The 16,846-nt window shown below is 39.0% G+C and overlaps 1 pseudogene; it reads right to left on the reverse strand.

The window, feature by feature from the left end:
* Positions 1-12,045: 12,045 nt before the first annotated feature.
* Positions 12,046-14,414, reverse strand: LOC140517804 (kelch-like protein 36 pseudogene; annotated as a pseudogene).
* Between the last annotated feature and the right edge of the window lie 2,432 nt (positions 14,415-16,846).

Consider the following 16,846-nt stretch of genomic DNA (forward strand, 5'->3'; position numbering starts at 1 on the left):
TATATATATATATATATATATATATATATATCAGTAATTATGTTAAAAGGGAAAGTGAGTTAAGTACAAAGGAAACATCCAGGGATATTGTAAGGACAAATTTGAGAAGGAAGACATCACCTTCAGCTGGAGGCAAAGTAGAATGATTGGAGAAGTAGTCAGGGAAGACTTCAAGAAGGAGATAGTCAAGAAAAAAAACAAAAAAATCCGGTCTTCACAGTTCGTAGGATTTCTTGCTCATTATTATCCAAGTAATAAATTTGTCACAGTTATGATTAAACTTTGAGAAACAATCTTCTCTGGGCATAATTATTCAAAGAGAGCATAATTCTAACTGCAATTAGTCACTTCTTCCTTATATACTGTCCCTATTTACACAATTTTGTATTCTTATACCTTAATTTACTCTTTGAAGCTAAGTCTTCATTCAAAGTTTTGTAATTCTGTCCCCAGCAGTTTGGCCCTAGACCTCTGAACACACAGGTGAGAGCTCATCTTAATTAAAGATTTATATCTTTATATAACTCATTGACTGACCAATCAATCAGGTATTTACAAAGTACTTACTATGTGCCATGCACTCTGCTAAGTGCTGAGGATGCAAAGAAAACTAAAAGTCTGTTCCTCTCCTCAAGGAACTTCAATTCTGATGAAGAATATAATTTGTGTATGTATTGATATATTCAAAATACATATGGAGCAAATGGAAAAGTAACCTAAGAAAGGAAAGCACTAAGAGGTGGGGAAAAAGAGGTTGGAGAAAGCCTCCTGAAGGCAAGACATTGAGTTAATTTCCTAACCTAATGATGGTTTTGTGTCCAGTCACTGAGATTCAGGGAAATCTAGAATGCCTTGTGATATCTTGATTTCTCCATTTCTGTCCATTATTATCTGATCAAATTCAATGATCAAACAGGCACTTGCTTAATAATTTGATAATCAGTGTTACCAAACAACCTAAACCTTCCGATCTCTTTAGACTTCCTTGTCACTTTTTCAAGTCTGATTCTTTTAAAAGTTTTCATATTGATTTTACAAATGGTAACCCGCTTAGAAACATGAGCATATAAGTTGTTTCTCCTTCAATATGATATTCAGTTCTTTTGTGTTGTTGTTGTTTCAGTTGTGTCTGACTCTGGCAAGGATGTTTGCCATTTCCTTCTCCAGTTTGTTTTACAGATGAGAAAACTGAGGCAAATAGGATTAAGTGACTTGCTCAGAGTCACATACTAATAAACATCTGAGGCCAGATTTGAACTCATGAAGGAGTCTTACTAACTCCATGCCTGATATTCTAGCCCCCGAGCCATCTAGCTCCCCCCCTTCTCTATGCTATTTCTTCATTCGTATAATAGACTAATGGAACAAGCTCCATTGTAGAAATCCTAGATCATAAGACCATCAATTCAAAGCCAAAAAGGATCTTAGAGGTTACCCAGTTCAAGCCCTTTATTTTACTCATCATGAAACTGAAGTTCAGAGAGGATAAGCGATTTATCCAAGGCCACACAGTTAATAAGTGAAAAAATTGGAATTCATTTCAAGTCTTCTGACCCCAAACCCACTGACTTTTTCACTGTATTATACTGCCTCTCCTAAAGGAATATTTGCTCAAATATTCAAGTTGGGAGGAGATCAAAAACTATATTTATCTCAAGTAAAAGTTGTTTTAATATGGTGAAAGGAAAACCATTCCACCAATGTCTTCCTTTGATGACTTCATTATCCAAGGAGGTGATCCTGAAGACTAAATCAGTGTATCAAAGTTCTGATAGGTCACCTTACCTGGAAAGGCTTGATAATAGACCTGATGATGGATTATGTGTCTACTCATGAAAGAACAAATTTAGATGTGAAGAGGCTCACCTCCAGAAAGTCACAAAGACTAGGGCTTGAAAGGATCATATTCTACTTGGAACAGGGTTCTTGATCTAAATTGTTTTTTTTAATTTTTTGATAATTATATTTTAGTAAACTTGTTTCCTTTGTACTCCTCTATATTTGATTCATGCATTCAAAAACATTATTCTGAGAAGGAGTCCCTAGGTTTCACCAGAACAGCAGAAGGGTTATTTGATCATTTTGGTCATGTCCAGCTCTTCATGCCTCCATTTGGGATTTCCTTGGCAATATACTACAGAGATTTGCCATTTACTTCCCCTGCTCATTTTACAGATGAGGAAACTGAGGCAATCAGGGTTAAGTGGTTTTCCCAGGGTCACATAGCTAATAAGTGTTTGAGACTAGAGTTGAACTCAAGTCTTTCTGACTCCAGGCTTGGTACTCTATCCACTGCATCACCTGATCGCCCCAGTTCCAAAGTGGTCCATACCACCAAAAAGTGAGGTGGAAAAAAGCTTTTTTATAACACATACTATATGCCAAGGACTTTACCAATATTTTTTAATTTGATCCTCACAACTACCCTGTAAACTGCCACCCTTTCTTTAAAGTTCTGGAAATGGAGGCAAACAGAGATTAAGCATCTTCCACCAGGGTCACATAACTACTAAGTATCTGAGTCTGAATTTGAACTCAGATCTTCCTGACTTCAGGCCTAGCACTCTACCCACAGCTTCACAGCACCCATATGCATAAATGAAGTTAATTTTCTCAGTGTAGTCATCATGGATCTTTTGAAATACTGAGATGGCAGGAGCTTTCTTGGGAATTCTTCAATCATCATCTATTTTCCAATACTTTCCAGGTATCAAACCCTCTTCATCGACTAAATGACTGACCAATGAAACTGATTTTGACAATCAGTATCAGTAATCAGGACTGGAACATGAACAGAAAGCAAAACATCATCTCTCACTTCTTGTATACCTATAAAACTGTGGCAATGTAAAATTTAGTTTAAAATTCCTTAAAGTAAAAGAAGCAGCCCAACAGTGTCCCGAATCTATCAGTCTTTTCCAAGACGCATTATATTTCATTGGTTCATGGTGCTCGTGATATACAGCCCAAAGCAAGCCTCATGGAGAGAACATTTTTTATATTAAATGTGTTCGGTTCTTATCAGAAACACCAAGCTTCCTTATTATATCTTATTTGAATTATTTATCTTTGCTTGACTTAGGAAGGTTATTCTTATGGAGAAGTGAAAATTACATTAAGGTAAAGCTGATCTATAACTGCCTGTTTTAAAGGGCTAAACACTTGTCACTTAAGTAGATGATAGGAACTTTGCAGTTTCAGATTTTTGGTTATAGCAGGAAGGTGCCATAGTGAATACAGTGCTAGACCTGGAGGCAGGAATACCTAAATTTATTTCAGCCTCAGACACTTAGTAGCTATGATTCTAGATGAGGAACTTAATTTCTGTTTACCTCAGTTCCCTCAGGTGTAAAATGGGGGTAATAATAGCATCTACTTCTCAGGGTTGTTGTGAGGCTAAAGTGAGATAATACTTGTAAAGTGCTTAGCACAATGCCTGGTTGGTACTTAATAAATGCTTGTTTCCTTTCTCCCTCCCTCCTTCTCTCCTTCCCTCCCTCCTTCTCTCCTTCCTTCCTTCCTTCCTTCCTTCCTTCCTTCCTTCCTTCCTTCCTTCCTTTCTTCCCTCCCTCCCTCCCTCCCTCCCTCCCTCCCTTCCTCCCTCCCTCCCTTCCTCCCTTCCTCCCTCCCTCCCTTCCTCCCTCCCTCCCTTCCTCCCTTCCTCCCTCCCTCCCTTCCTCCCTCCCTTCCTTCCTTCCTTCCTTCCTTCCTTCCTTCCTTCCTTCCTTCCTTCCTTCCTTCCTTCCTTCCTTCCTTCCTTCCTTCCTTCCTTCCTTCCTTCCTTCTTAGACCTAGAGCCTTCAGTCTGTGTAACAGGCCCAAAATCCATTTTAGAGGAAGCTGGAATGGATCTGGAAAGTCATATAGTCCAACTACTTGATATAGTACTCTTCCACAACATCACCAACAGGTGAGCATCTAGTGCCTACTACAGTACTTAGGATCATAGGTATTTACATCTTGGAAGGAGTTTTAAAGATCAGCCAAGTGTGTGCTGGTGAATATTTTATAACCTACACTTAAAAAAAGAAAATTCGAGGAAAAAATGTACTGATGACCCACATTAAATTTTAATCTGCTTTATTAATGTTTTCTCCATCTAGACAAACAAGAAAATAATAAATGAAGCCTTGATTTGTAGCATTTGTTGATTTCTGAGGTGTAAATGCTCACACTGCAAATTTAATATGAGACTCGTAGAAGCTTGTGTGAGCTGGTTCCAGGGAATTTCTGCTGGGAGTGTGGAACAGTCTAGCACAAGTTCTTACAAGTAATAGAAGAAATTCAAATGCAGATTTTTGGATTCCAAGTCTGTCGCTCTTTTCACTACACCAGGACCAGGATGCTTATTACTTTTCAAAGTTAAAGGACAGACTATACACAGCAGGTTATCAACATTAAGAAAACAATCAAAGATCAACTCATAAGGTTGGAAGAAGATGGGTAAGAAAGGAAAGTACTAGTGTTTAATTTTAAATTCAAGAACAGACTATCACTTATTACCTTTCAAAACAGCCTATTCCAGCTCTAATTTTAGGACGCTTTTACTTACGTGAAGCCAGAATCTGATTTCATATCTATATATTAGAAAGAAAATTTTGGAAAACTCCTATGTACGAGAAGTCTGAAGCCTGAGGCTGTGTCTGTAATTTCTACCAGTGTCCAGGGACATTCCCTCTGGAAAAATGTAGCAAAAGTTTTTGATGTGATAAAGACAGAGAAAGTAGGGGCACTTGAACTATATGGGAAATAATCGTATTATTATATTTTATCATGCTCTCTTTTCTCCTGGCTCTACGTCAGCCTATCCAGACTTTTCCACCTCCTTACCTTCTTACTACCTTCTCATCCTGGAGATGCCTCCACCCCTGGATTGCCCTCTTTTGATTACTTAGTTCTGGTCAAGGACCACCATTTTATGAAGTGCTCAGGTTGTCTATTCACTTCTTTTCTGATGCTGTCCTTGGTTCTTCAGACTTTTCCTTTTTGTAGCCATATTTGCAGCCCATTTTTATAGATTATCTTTCTTCATTAGAATGTTGACTCCTTGAGGGTATGAAGTTTCTTTTTTGCCTGTATTTATATTTCCAGAACTATGTGCCAGGCATATAGTAAGTTCTCAATAAATGGTCCATCCATCCATCCATCCATCCATCCATCCATCCATCCATCCATCTCCCACAAGAGTAAAAAACCTAATGAAAAGATATATAATGGTTGCCTTCAGTATAATGAAGTTAAAACAGTAGTATTAAGGGGAAAGAGGCATAGTAAGGAAGAGAATGGTACCTTCAGAGGCCTTGGGTAATTTTACTCATTTTGTTCTTTCCTGGCAGTTATTAGTCCCTGAATAAAAGGAAAGTCATGCCCACACAGCCATAGCAAAGGGTTAGGAAAAAGTAAATCTCTATCTATGTAAAGGTAGGGGCCAGCTAAAGCATAGTAGCTCATTTTGTGCTGACTTAAACATGTGCAACAGTGCTATAAACTGATATACCTCTAGGTACACAGACAAGTATATGACATAGAAGAGGGCCAGACTCACCATCATGAAGATCTGCCTGAGTTCAAATCCTGCCTCCCAGATATTTTTGGTAAGTGACCTGAGGCAAAGCAGGGTCAGATTCATATCAATAGAATTTCCACATTCCCCAGTTTCCTTTACCTCCCCTCCCCTTCTCTTCCCTTCCCTTTTTTTTCCTCTTGTTTTTTCTTTGCCAGGATTAGAAGTTTGTTTTGCTTTTTACTATTACTTTCTTAGGATTATCCTCCTTCGCAACCCTGGCCCCCTCCATCCCTGTCTGTTTTTCTACTCTTTGATGGTTTTCTCTCTCTCCTCAGTAGGGTTCCAAGAAGAGTGAAGTTCATGTATTTTTCACACATGCCAATTATGAGAAATAATAAGTTCTGTCCTTTCTCTTTTTTTGACATCAATATATTGCTTTTACCAATTCACCTAGGATCTATTTTTCTTAATTCAGTTCCTCAATACCCTCTGAAGACATTGAGTCTAAAAAGATATACTCTTCTCCCTTATTAATACTGATAATATCTAATATTTACATAATGCTTACTATGTGCCAGGCACTGTGCTAAGCACTTTACAACTATTATCTCATCCATCCTCACAATAACATTTAAAGTTAGGTGCTATCACTAATCCTCATTTTACAAATGAGGAATCTGAGGCAAACAGAGGTTAAGTGACTTTTCCAGGATCATTAAGTGTTTGAGGCTAGATTTGAATTTAGGATTTTCTGACTCTAGATCCAGTGCTTTATCTACTGCGCCACTTAACTACCTATTAGCTAACAATTAGGTAGCATTTACTACATGCCAGGGGCTATGCTACTAGTTTTACAGTTATTATCTCATTTGTTCCTCAAAACAACCCTCGTGGGTAGGTTTTATTATTTGCCCCATTTCACAGATGAAGAAAATGAGGCAAAAGGGGTAAGTCACTTGTCTAAGGGTCACACAGCTAGGACATATGAGGTCGCATTTGAACTCAAGTCTCATTGAATTCAGAATCTGAGTTTGATCCTTTATGCCATATAGCTCCCTATTAGAATGTTACCCCTTGGTAGAATGTTAGTCCTCCCTCCACATAGTACTCTTTCCAAATTGTTCAAGTAAGTTTATCTTTCTAAGTTTCTCTTGAGTCTTATGTTTGCATTTCAAAGTTCCTACTTGGCTCTGGTCTTTTTATCAAGAGTGTTTGAATGTATTCTATTTCATTAAAGGACTATTTTTTCCCCTGTGGGATTATATTCAGCTTTTCAGAGTAAGTTATTCTTAGTATGAGCTTATTTCTTTTGCTCTTGGAAGGTTATGTTCTAAGATCTTTTCCAGTTTAGAATATTCCCATTCTCTACTAAGACCTGGACTATTGGGTGGGTAAGAGGAAAAACCTAAGTCCAACTGAGTCAGGAGATTTCTAAAATGCCTATTGTATGTCCAGAAATCAGTGGAATTGTTAAAAATTGTGGTGAAAGACTTAAGGATGAAAACTAAAAAGTGTATCTCAGTTCATTAAAGAAGTGAATTTTTAAAAAGTTACATGTATAGTAATATTTTGTGCGTTGAATAGAATTTCCCTCTTGATTTATGTAACTTTTAAAAAAGCAAATGTAATCATTTTTTTTTAAGAAAGCAATTTTGCACTGGCTGAGAAAACTTTGAAAATATGGAAAGAGGAAGGGTTTTGTTATACTTCTGCAAGGCTTTCTCTGCTGAGAACTCTAACTCCATCAATAGTTCTGTTTGGGATTTCAATGAAGCTCAGTCTTTCTTTAACACCTCATTATGTCTATCTCTTTCCTTGACCCAAATCTTTGTGGTATTGTTAGAGGGCTCTGTTCATTCCTTTAGCTACTATTTTGAGAGTTTTGCACCAGATCACTTGTTACTAATATTGCAGAGGGGGTTTTAGGTACAATATAGGGTAGGATGATATTGATCTCAGAAGTACCTTCTAACTCTTGCATTCTGGCTTCCAGTCCTCATTTTATTCCCTTTGGGTGCAATCTTATTTTCAACGTCCATTCTAACATATGGTACCCCAATATGAAAATATATTCCAGATTTAGCTTGACAAGGAGGAAAAACATTGGGAATACTACCTTCCTGGTTCTGAAAACCAAACTTCTATTATTTCAGCCTAAAATTGAATAAGGTATTTTAGAAGACACATCACAATGTTGAGTCATCTTGAACATGCTAAAAATAAAAGCCCTTTTTATTGTCTTTACCATTTTTTCTCAAGCCTCAGCTCATTCTGAGCTTAAGCCTCCTTAACACTATTGCAGGGGGGGAAATGGCATTTTTATATTTGTCCTTTATGTATCCATTCTTTTTTATATTTCTTTGAACTGCATGAAATCTTTTGTCAAAGTCCAGGGTAAACACATTTATAACCTTTATTCACTTTCTCAGCTGCACCAAATATTAAAATGGTGTCATCTCTTTCATCCGTGATTCTTCTGATTGGTTAGAATTTGGTCCAGAAAAACAGTTCTTTTCTTTATTGTTCAGTCATTTCAAACTTTGTGACCCCATTTGAGGTTTTCTTAGCAAAGATACTGGAGTGATTTGTCATTTCCTTCTTTAGCTCATTTTATAGAAGAGGAAACTAAGGCAAACAGAATTAAGTGAATTGTCCAGGGTCACACAGCTACTAAGTGTCTGAGGCTGAATGTGAACTCAGGTCTTCCTGATTCCAGGCCCAGTGCTCTATCCACTGTGTCACCTAGTGGCTTTCTTTGCTTGTTTATTTCTGAGATAACCTTGTCAGAAAATTAAGTTGAGTTGATTTATGATCTGTTTTCAACAGACTGAGACTTGCAGCAGATGTGAAAGATGCTTGAAATCCTACCATCATTACTTGATCTTATTTCTGTACCAATTTTGTGATTTGTTATAGAAAAGTACCATTTGTATCTTCCATCTGATTTGGCAGTCTGTAGTGTTCTCTCATAATGATAGAATTTCTATGCCTTCCTGCACTTATCTTTATAAAAACATCTTTCACCAAAGGATCATCAATTTAGGCCTGGAAGGGATCTTAATGACCAGATAATTCAACTCCTGCATTTTACAGATGGAGAAACTGAGGCCCAGAGACTTTTCCAAGATCACACAGAGAACAAATTGAGGTCTTCTAATGCTAAATCTAGCCCTCTTCCCACTGTATTATAGTCTTCCCTTAGGTACATAGGCATTAAACAGGTGTGATGTACAGTGCTACTCACCTCCCCTTTATTAGATCCATTTCTTTTGAATGAGGCATTATCTTCCCTTACTGTTTCCTAGCGCCCTCTTTCCACCAACTCTCAATGGTATCTGTTAGGAAATATGTATTCCCTTGTGTTAAAATCTCAAATTCACTCCATGCCTCTTCTTTTTAAAATTATCATCATTATTACTCGTATTCTGTGCATTGGTATATTGGCATCTGAAGATAAGCATTATTACAGACCCTCTTACTATTTATGTCTTCCTAGCTATTACTAAGCACCTCTCTAACTGTTCTTCTCTCTATGTTATATGTGATACCTTCTAATGAGTACTCAGCATGAACCTCAGATAGGTATCTCTCCCTAATGTGGTGATGTATCTTATGACAAAAGGGGATGTGGCAAAGCAAGTGTGAAAGCATAGATCTTGATACCCAGTTTGTCCATTATAATAGTTTTGAGGGGTCCCAAATCAATGATTTCATCCATGAAAAGAATTCTCTGGTAAGGAAACTCTTTCAAGTGGGGCAGATGGGCTAGTTGTCTATAACTTGTGATCTCATAGAGTTACCTGGGCACTGAGAAATCTTAATCTCTTGTTCATGGTCACACAGCTAGTATATGCTAGGAACAGAATCTGAACCCAAATCTTCTTGACCCTTGTACTACACTGTCACAAAAAGAAGAGCTAATGATTTATAATAAATTATAATTATAATTTATGGTGTTTTATAGTTATAAAATATTTTAATATATATTTTTTTCTCCTTGATACAATGACCCTATGGAGGTAGGTAGTGCAAGTATTATGTCCCATTTTACAGATGAGGAAAATGATGCTCAGAGGAGGTAAATGTTCAAATTAACACAACTAATACTTTCCCTGTAGTGGGAACTTGTATTTAGATTTTTTGACTCCTGGGTCCAAATCCTACTTTTGCCCAGTTGCTGTGGAACCTGGAACACATAAGTTTCTCTAAGCCTTTGCTTTCCTGTCTAGAAAATGAGATGGTTGCCCTAGATGAGCTCTAAGGTCCTTTCTAGCTCTAAATCTCTCACCCTCTGATTGGAAGCAGTTGGTGGCACAGTTGCATAAAGCATCGGGCCCTGATTCAGGAAGACCTGAGTTCAAATATGGCTCTAGATACTTACTAGCTTACCTTGAGCAAGTCACTTAACTGCAAATTGCTTCTGTTTCCTCAAGTATAAAATGGGATTATACTAGCACATACTTCACAAGATTGTTGTAAAGATCAATAAAATAATTGCAAAAGCACTCAGCAGGTACCTGGCACATAGTAGGTGCAATGGAAAAGTTTATTCTCTTCCTCTGCCACACCCCCCTTCCCATCCCCAGATGATCCATTATTCTGTCTACTGTCTCATACATCCTTCCAATACCAAGAGTGGTCCTCATCCCTTAGCATCCTGTTCCTAGACAAGGGACTTATTCTTCATTATGATTGCAGAATGAAATAAGACAAGGTCATTCAGAGACTCCCCATGCTGAATCTGAAAATCAAAGATGGGCTTTCCATGGGACCTTTGGACAGTCTCTTGTCACAAATACCCTTCTAGAAAAGCCTTCCATTGTGGAAATGTGGCTATTAGGAATGGATTTTTCCATATTCTCAGAAGACCTATGGAGCTTAATACAATTTGCAAAAAGACAGATCTGGCTGAGTGATAGTTTTCTACCCCATATTTTAAAATTTGCTATAATGGTGTTATATTGGAGTTGAGTGGCCAGAAGCATTTGGGTTCCTCTGTTACTGCACCTGAGATCTCTGTTAGGGGGCCAAGGAAACAGCCCTCACCATGTCATATTGTCATTGAATTGACTGCTTTCAGTTCCCACCTCAGGTGTCTGGTTAAAATAGATTTGAAAAAGTTGGAGGTCTTCCTGGTCAAGAAATGTCATCTTGAATTTATTTTCTTTCCCTGTCTTGAGCCCCTATTTATTATTAAAGCACAGCCAGGCAACACACTTTACTTTTCTCAAATGTGTCGACCACAAATAATAAATATTGGAAAATATATAGTGCAATAAGCAATTGATTTATAAGCCCCCACTAGACACATGCAGTATTCTGAATACATAATTACGTTGCTGCTAGTACATTTTTTACCTGAGATATGACACATTTAGATAAAAACTAAGTATGCACAACGGGGTGCCTTGTCTAAATCTGGGTATGAAGAATGCATATAAAATTAGCATTCCATTAGAAATAAGCAAAAGTAGAATGGGACTATAAAGCAAGGCTATATCCCCATATAAATGCAAAAGACTTCACTTTAGAACTGCTTCCTTGGTTTACTTATAGCAAAAAGGTCATTGCCTACTTTAGCATTAGAACTGGCAAAATCCTATGTGCCAATTAACCTTTAAGGTGTGCCAAGTATACGGTCCATTTAATTCCCAAGCTCTTTCTTTCTGAGGTCACAGAGCCCTCTACAGGTAGGGAGTATTCACCGTCTACAGGATCTTTGGATTTCAAACTCAAAGGGACCAGAGAGACTATTTAGGTAATCTAAGATTAAAGAATATGAAGATCCAGAGAGAAGTCAAATGGAATCATCTGGTCACACATATATAGGAGAAAAGACCTCAAAAGCCAATTAGCCCAACTTTCACTTTATCAATGAGGAGCCTCAAACTTGAAGAGGTTGAGTCATTTGCCTGGGGTCACAGTGGTAGTACAGAAAAGAGCCAGAATTTGAACTCTTCTTCTGATTCCAAATCAGTACACTTTCCTCTAAACCATGTTGTCTACATAAGCTATGAAAGATCTTAAAAGGAGTCCTGCACCAAGGCAATCAAATAAGTTTGGGAGTTAGAAGACAGGTTCTAGCCCTACTTCTGCTCCCAGCTAGCCATGTGACTTCTGGCAAATCATAAACCTGATTCAAACTTTCCTCTACTGTCAAGCCAGAAGGTTGAAGCACATGATCTCCCAAGTTTCTTTCAGCTCTTATGTTCTATGACTCATTCTATGAAATCCATTAAATGACCTAAATATTCATTGAGCAGCAACTTTTTTTTTTGACCTTTGAAAAATTGTTATTAATTGTTGTAGAATAACCAGAAACACAAAAGTAATAAATTGTAGCTAAATGTTACCTAATATGCATTTCTAACTTAAAACTGTAATAGCGCTTTTTCTCTCTTATGACTCACTAAACTGTGCCAGAGGATTCTGCCCAAATTCCAGATGTCTTAGCATCTGTACTTCTGTCCCCAAAGTGCTGGGAAAAAAAAGTTTGCCATTAAAGAAGACATTTTTGATGATGACTTGATAAAGAAAGGGTCATCCGAGCTCAGTCATCGCCCTCGATCCTGATGTCTCTTCGTTTTAGTTTTTTTTCTTTTTGTCTTCTGGTCTGGGCTTCAGGGCGCAAACACAGGCAGATACTCCAGCAATGGCTTTTGGGAGGTCGGTCCCTTTGGACCACTTGTTCTTTTCACGGTCATAAACCTGGACCGTTTTGGAGAAGGTGGTATTTTCCCAGCTGTAGCCCCCTAGGATATAGATCTTCCCTTCCCACACAGCCACACCAGACTCACTGTTGGCCTGTAGCAGAGGAGATACTCGTGTCCACTGGTTACACTGGGGACTATAGGATTCCACACTCAGAATATCAAAGCGCTCCATGGATTCGATATTGTCATCACTGCCTCCAATAGAGTAGATGCTGTCCTCCAAGCTGCACATACTGTGCCAACCACGGGCCGTGATCATGGGCCTCTTTTCTTCCCACACATCTGTACGGTGGTCATAGCAGAGGAGATTTTTCCGATAAGGGCCAATTTGGTAATCGTGACCTCCAGAGATATAAACAAAGTCCTTATAGATGGTGCCAGCATGGCCATATGTAAATCTTGGCAAACCTGCTACATAAGACCAGGAGTCACTTTTGGGACTATAAGCCTCCACGGACGAAAGGGCCCAGTTTTCATTTCTTCCACCGACAGCTATAAGCATGTCTGAAATGGAGGCCAGGTAGAAATCCACTCGGCACTGGTTCATGGAAGCCACCTTTATCCACTGGTTCCAGCGGGGATCATATCTGTAGAGAAGATTCGAAGCTGCATCCCCTCCATTGTCCCTGGAGAAGCTGCCTCCCGCTATGAAAATGAATCCCCCCAGTACCGCCACACAGTGATGGCTCCTCCTGGCTGGGAGAGGTGTCTCCATGACCCACTGCTCGTTTTTGGCATCCAGAAAGCAGGTGTCATCACTGAGCTCCAGGCAGCGTTCTGACACCTCCCCGCCAACAAAGAGGAGCCGTTCCTCATTGGTGCGGAGAGAGGTGCGTTTGGTCTGTAACACGGGCTGGGCAGCCACATTGTTGTGGTAGGTCACGGCTTCCTCAATGAACCCCTCGCAGTTTGCCTCCTTGGGCAATAGCGAGCAGACGGCAGGCTTGACCCGATGCAGGAGGTCACTCTTGGGGATCAGGGGGAAATGGATGTTTTCTAGCACCTGGAAGGCATCAGCCTCCCGCTCCGGATACTGAGTCAGCCACTGGAGAGCAGCAACTTTTATAGAATCATAGACTGCCAGAGCTTGGAAAGACTTTAGAATGTTCTTATTTTATGGAGGAGGAAACTGAGGTGCAAGGAAAATTCTCAGGCCTTTGCTTGTGTTTTATGGGAAAAACAAGCAAAGTGTACGTCGTGATTCTTCACTACCACCTTTATCTTCTAGCCTTCTGAAATTACAGGATGCAGAGTCTGCACATGTGAAACTAGGTGACTAAGACCCCACATCTGAAAACTGAATTATGTGATACAGATGAAACATGCTACAGGAATTCAGAGAAGGTGGAAATCTGTGCGAGGTGCCCCCAGTCAGGCATGAGGGGGGAGATGGTTAGGTTAGACTAGGCAGAGAGGATAGGGGAAAAGTAAAGTAATATAAGAACAGACATTTCTATAGTACTTCATGTTTCACAAGGAACTTTCCTCTCAGTAACCTGTGGGGTAACTAAGGCAAGAGTTATTACTCCCATTTTACAGATGAGAAGACTGTGGCTTAGAGAGGTGAAGTGATTTGGTAAAGATTACATAGTTAAGAAATAGCAGAGCCAGGAACTAAGGCCATTTTAGTCACACATTAGGCTTCCTAATGACATGTCTTTTCTTCCTGCCCAGTTGAATATCTCTAAGGTCACTTCTAATTCTAAAGTCTATAACCTAATGGAGGTATTACCTGAAGAGTTTAGCCTATCAGTCTTTTTCTCTGACCCTTCTAGTTAAAAAAAAGTGAGATCTTTCCTTAGGTAACAATTTTTATTGCCTTGCTGGCTTCTATTCCAAATCTTGTGTTTTTCCTTCTCTTTTTTTAAACTTTTTCTTCTTTCTTCATTTTCTTGTAGTTATTTATTATTAATATTGTTAAAAATATTATTAAACTGTCTTATATGCAATGAGTGGTTTATATTTCACAAAGCACTTTCCTCACAATCTTCTCAACCTATAACTTCAGTGGTGTAGGGAAACCAACTGAGAATGCCCTCCAACAAAGCAGATTCTCAATTCATAGTTTTAGAGAATTGAGAGTGCTCAGAGTTTAGGTGACTTGTCCAGGGTCACTTACGTAAGTATGTGTCAAAAACAGGACTAGAATCTGGGTCTTCAGGTTGCCGAAGTTTACTCTCTATCCCATAGTTCATGTGAACACAAATATTGTTATCCTCGTTTATGGAGGAGAGGTCGAAGGCTCAGAGACCTTCGTAAATTTGTCTTAAAATTCTGAGTTTGGGAATGTCCTCCTTTATATGTTCTTCACATCCCCATTTCCACTGTAATCTACTACCTATACTACCGCTTTTCTTCTCTTCCTAAAGTAATTGCTTCATTTAGCTCTCTCCTTTATCTTCATATCTGATTTCTCTCCTTTCTTAGGTGCTGATTTTCTTTCATGCTTTATTCTAGGTTAGTGGGTGTAACATATTAAAAACAACTGCAAATCTCTTATTTCCTTGAGGTAAAGTATAAACCCAGAGGCGCAGGAAGAATGGATCTATTATAATAGTACACTACCAATTCACCTCCAAACTCATTATGGTGTCTGTGACTTGGATCAGTGGCTGACCTCTTGAGATTTAAAGAACAGGAGGAGAGATTTACTTCCAGCAAATATGGAAGCTGGTGGGCCAAAACCACTTCAAGAAGGTTGCATCTGTTAAGACCATTTTGTAATTGACTTGACCTTCAGTCACACATTTATTTCCCCGGTTCCCAAAATAAGTGCTGTCTACTTTAGGGGTGTGTGAATAAGCAGGACAGCTCAGTCCTTAGGAGGAGCTTTTGGAATGAATTTTTCTTTCACCCGTAGCATTTAACATATCCCCCTAAGCCTGGATGCTCTTTGAAGCAAGATACTGGCTTAATTGGGACTCTTTAATAAAATTTAAGGCTATTTTTTTAAAAACCAAGAAAGATGAAAAGTTGCCTAGAGGGGAATCTTAAGCACAAGGTATTTAAAGAAATGATTCTGTGAGGATGCAGATCACTATCTCAGCCTCCACAATTCATTTAATGAAATGAGATTAGCATTTCAATGTAACACTTGCTCTCCTCCCCACCTCCTCCTCTCCCTCTTTTAACCAAAAAGGAGAAAAAAAATAGACCTTAAACAGTAACCTCATGTTTCTGACTGAAGCTTAGTGTTCTCTAGTTTTTGCAAATGAGGGTTGGAGCTTTTACCAGATAATTAAGTAGCTAGCATTCTCTTTTTGTTATTAACACTGAAATTGAAGCTTTAATAGTTTCTCAAGTAAGCTTGAGGAACAATGAGGATGAAGCAGCTAGAAACTCATCTGTATAAGATATCAGGCATCTCTGTAACAGAGTTAAATTTCAGTTCTACCTAAGGAAGAATATTTTAATAAAATTCCTACAATCCTGTGGATCACCTTTAGAAGCAGTTTAGCTTCAAATGGAAGCTAGATGTCTATCCATCTAGGATATTGTCAAAAGAGTTCCTGTACTGGGTAAGGATATTGTAATAAAGGATTTCTAGAGTCCCTTTGACCTAAAATTAGATTGTTCTAAAAGGTCGAGAATATCAAGGAAGTTAATGGGGGGAAATGGAAGGAAGGTTGCTTAGCAGTACTAGATTTCAAACTGTGTTACAAAATAGTAATGATCAAAGCAATCTGGGACTGGTTAAGAAATAGAGTGGTGGATAAGTGGAATGGATTAGGTACACAATACACAGTAGTAAATAATCATATTAACCTAGTGTTTGATAAACTCAAAAAAATCCAAGATTTTGAGATAATAGTTCATTATTTGAAAAAAAAAATTGCTGGGGGGAGAAGATGGCAGAGCAGAAGGACACATCTCTAGGAGCTCTCCTACCTCAGCCCATAAAACACCTGTAAAAAATGGCTCTAAACAAATTCTAGAGCAACAGGAGCCATAAAACGACAGAGTAAAAGAGATTTCCAGCCCAAAACAGGCTGGAAGGCTGAGAGTAAAGGTCTATCGCATTGGGTACGGAGCAGAGCACAGGACAGCATGGGCCATGCAAAGGCAAGGACAGGATTGGAGGAGTCTTCAAGGCACCACCAGCAGCAGCTGTGGGTCCCAGATTCCTCAACTCACAAATGCCAAAAGCAGTTTCAAAGGTCACTGAGAAAACTCTTTCACTTGGGTGAGAAGGGAGTGCAGCACTCTAGCCCCAGCCCCAGGCAGCAGCAGCTTCCATTGTTGTAGCCCTGGTCTAAAGCTACTGGGGGAATTGAGTAGCTGAACTGAATCTCAGCCATGAGTGGCTGCCTGGGGTGAGGAGGAATGCTGGCATGATGGAGTTGGTGGAGGCTCTGGAGAGGGAATTCTGCTCACAGACCAGAGCCCAGGCCAGGAGAGGAATAAACTCCTCTCCTTTGATTGTGCCACCTTGGAGGAACTGAGAATTTATAGGTACCCAGAGTATACCCTTCCCTTGACAAAGAACTCAAAAGTCAAGTAACTGGCTGGGAAAATGCCCCCAAAAGGGAAAAAGAATAAGATAATAGAAGGTTACTTTCTTGGTGAGCAGGTATTTTCTTCCATCCTTTCAGATGAAGAGGAACAATGCATGCCAAAAGAGGAAGTC

This window comes from Notamacropus eugenii, chromosome 1 (genome assembly GCF_028372415.1).
Source record: "Notamacropus eugenii isolate mMacEug1 chromosome 1, mMacEug1.pri_v2, whole genome shotgun sequence".
NCBI lineage: Eukaryota > Metazoa > Chordata > Mammalia > Diprotodontia > Macropodidae > Notamacropus > Notamacropus eugenii.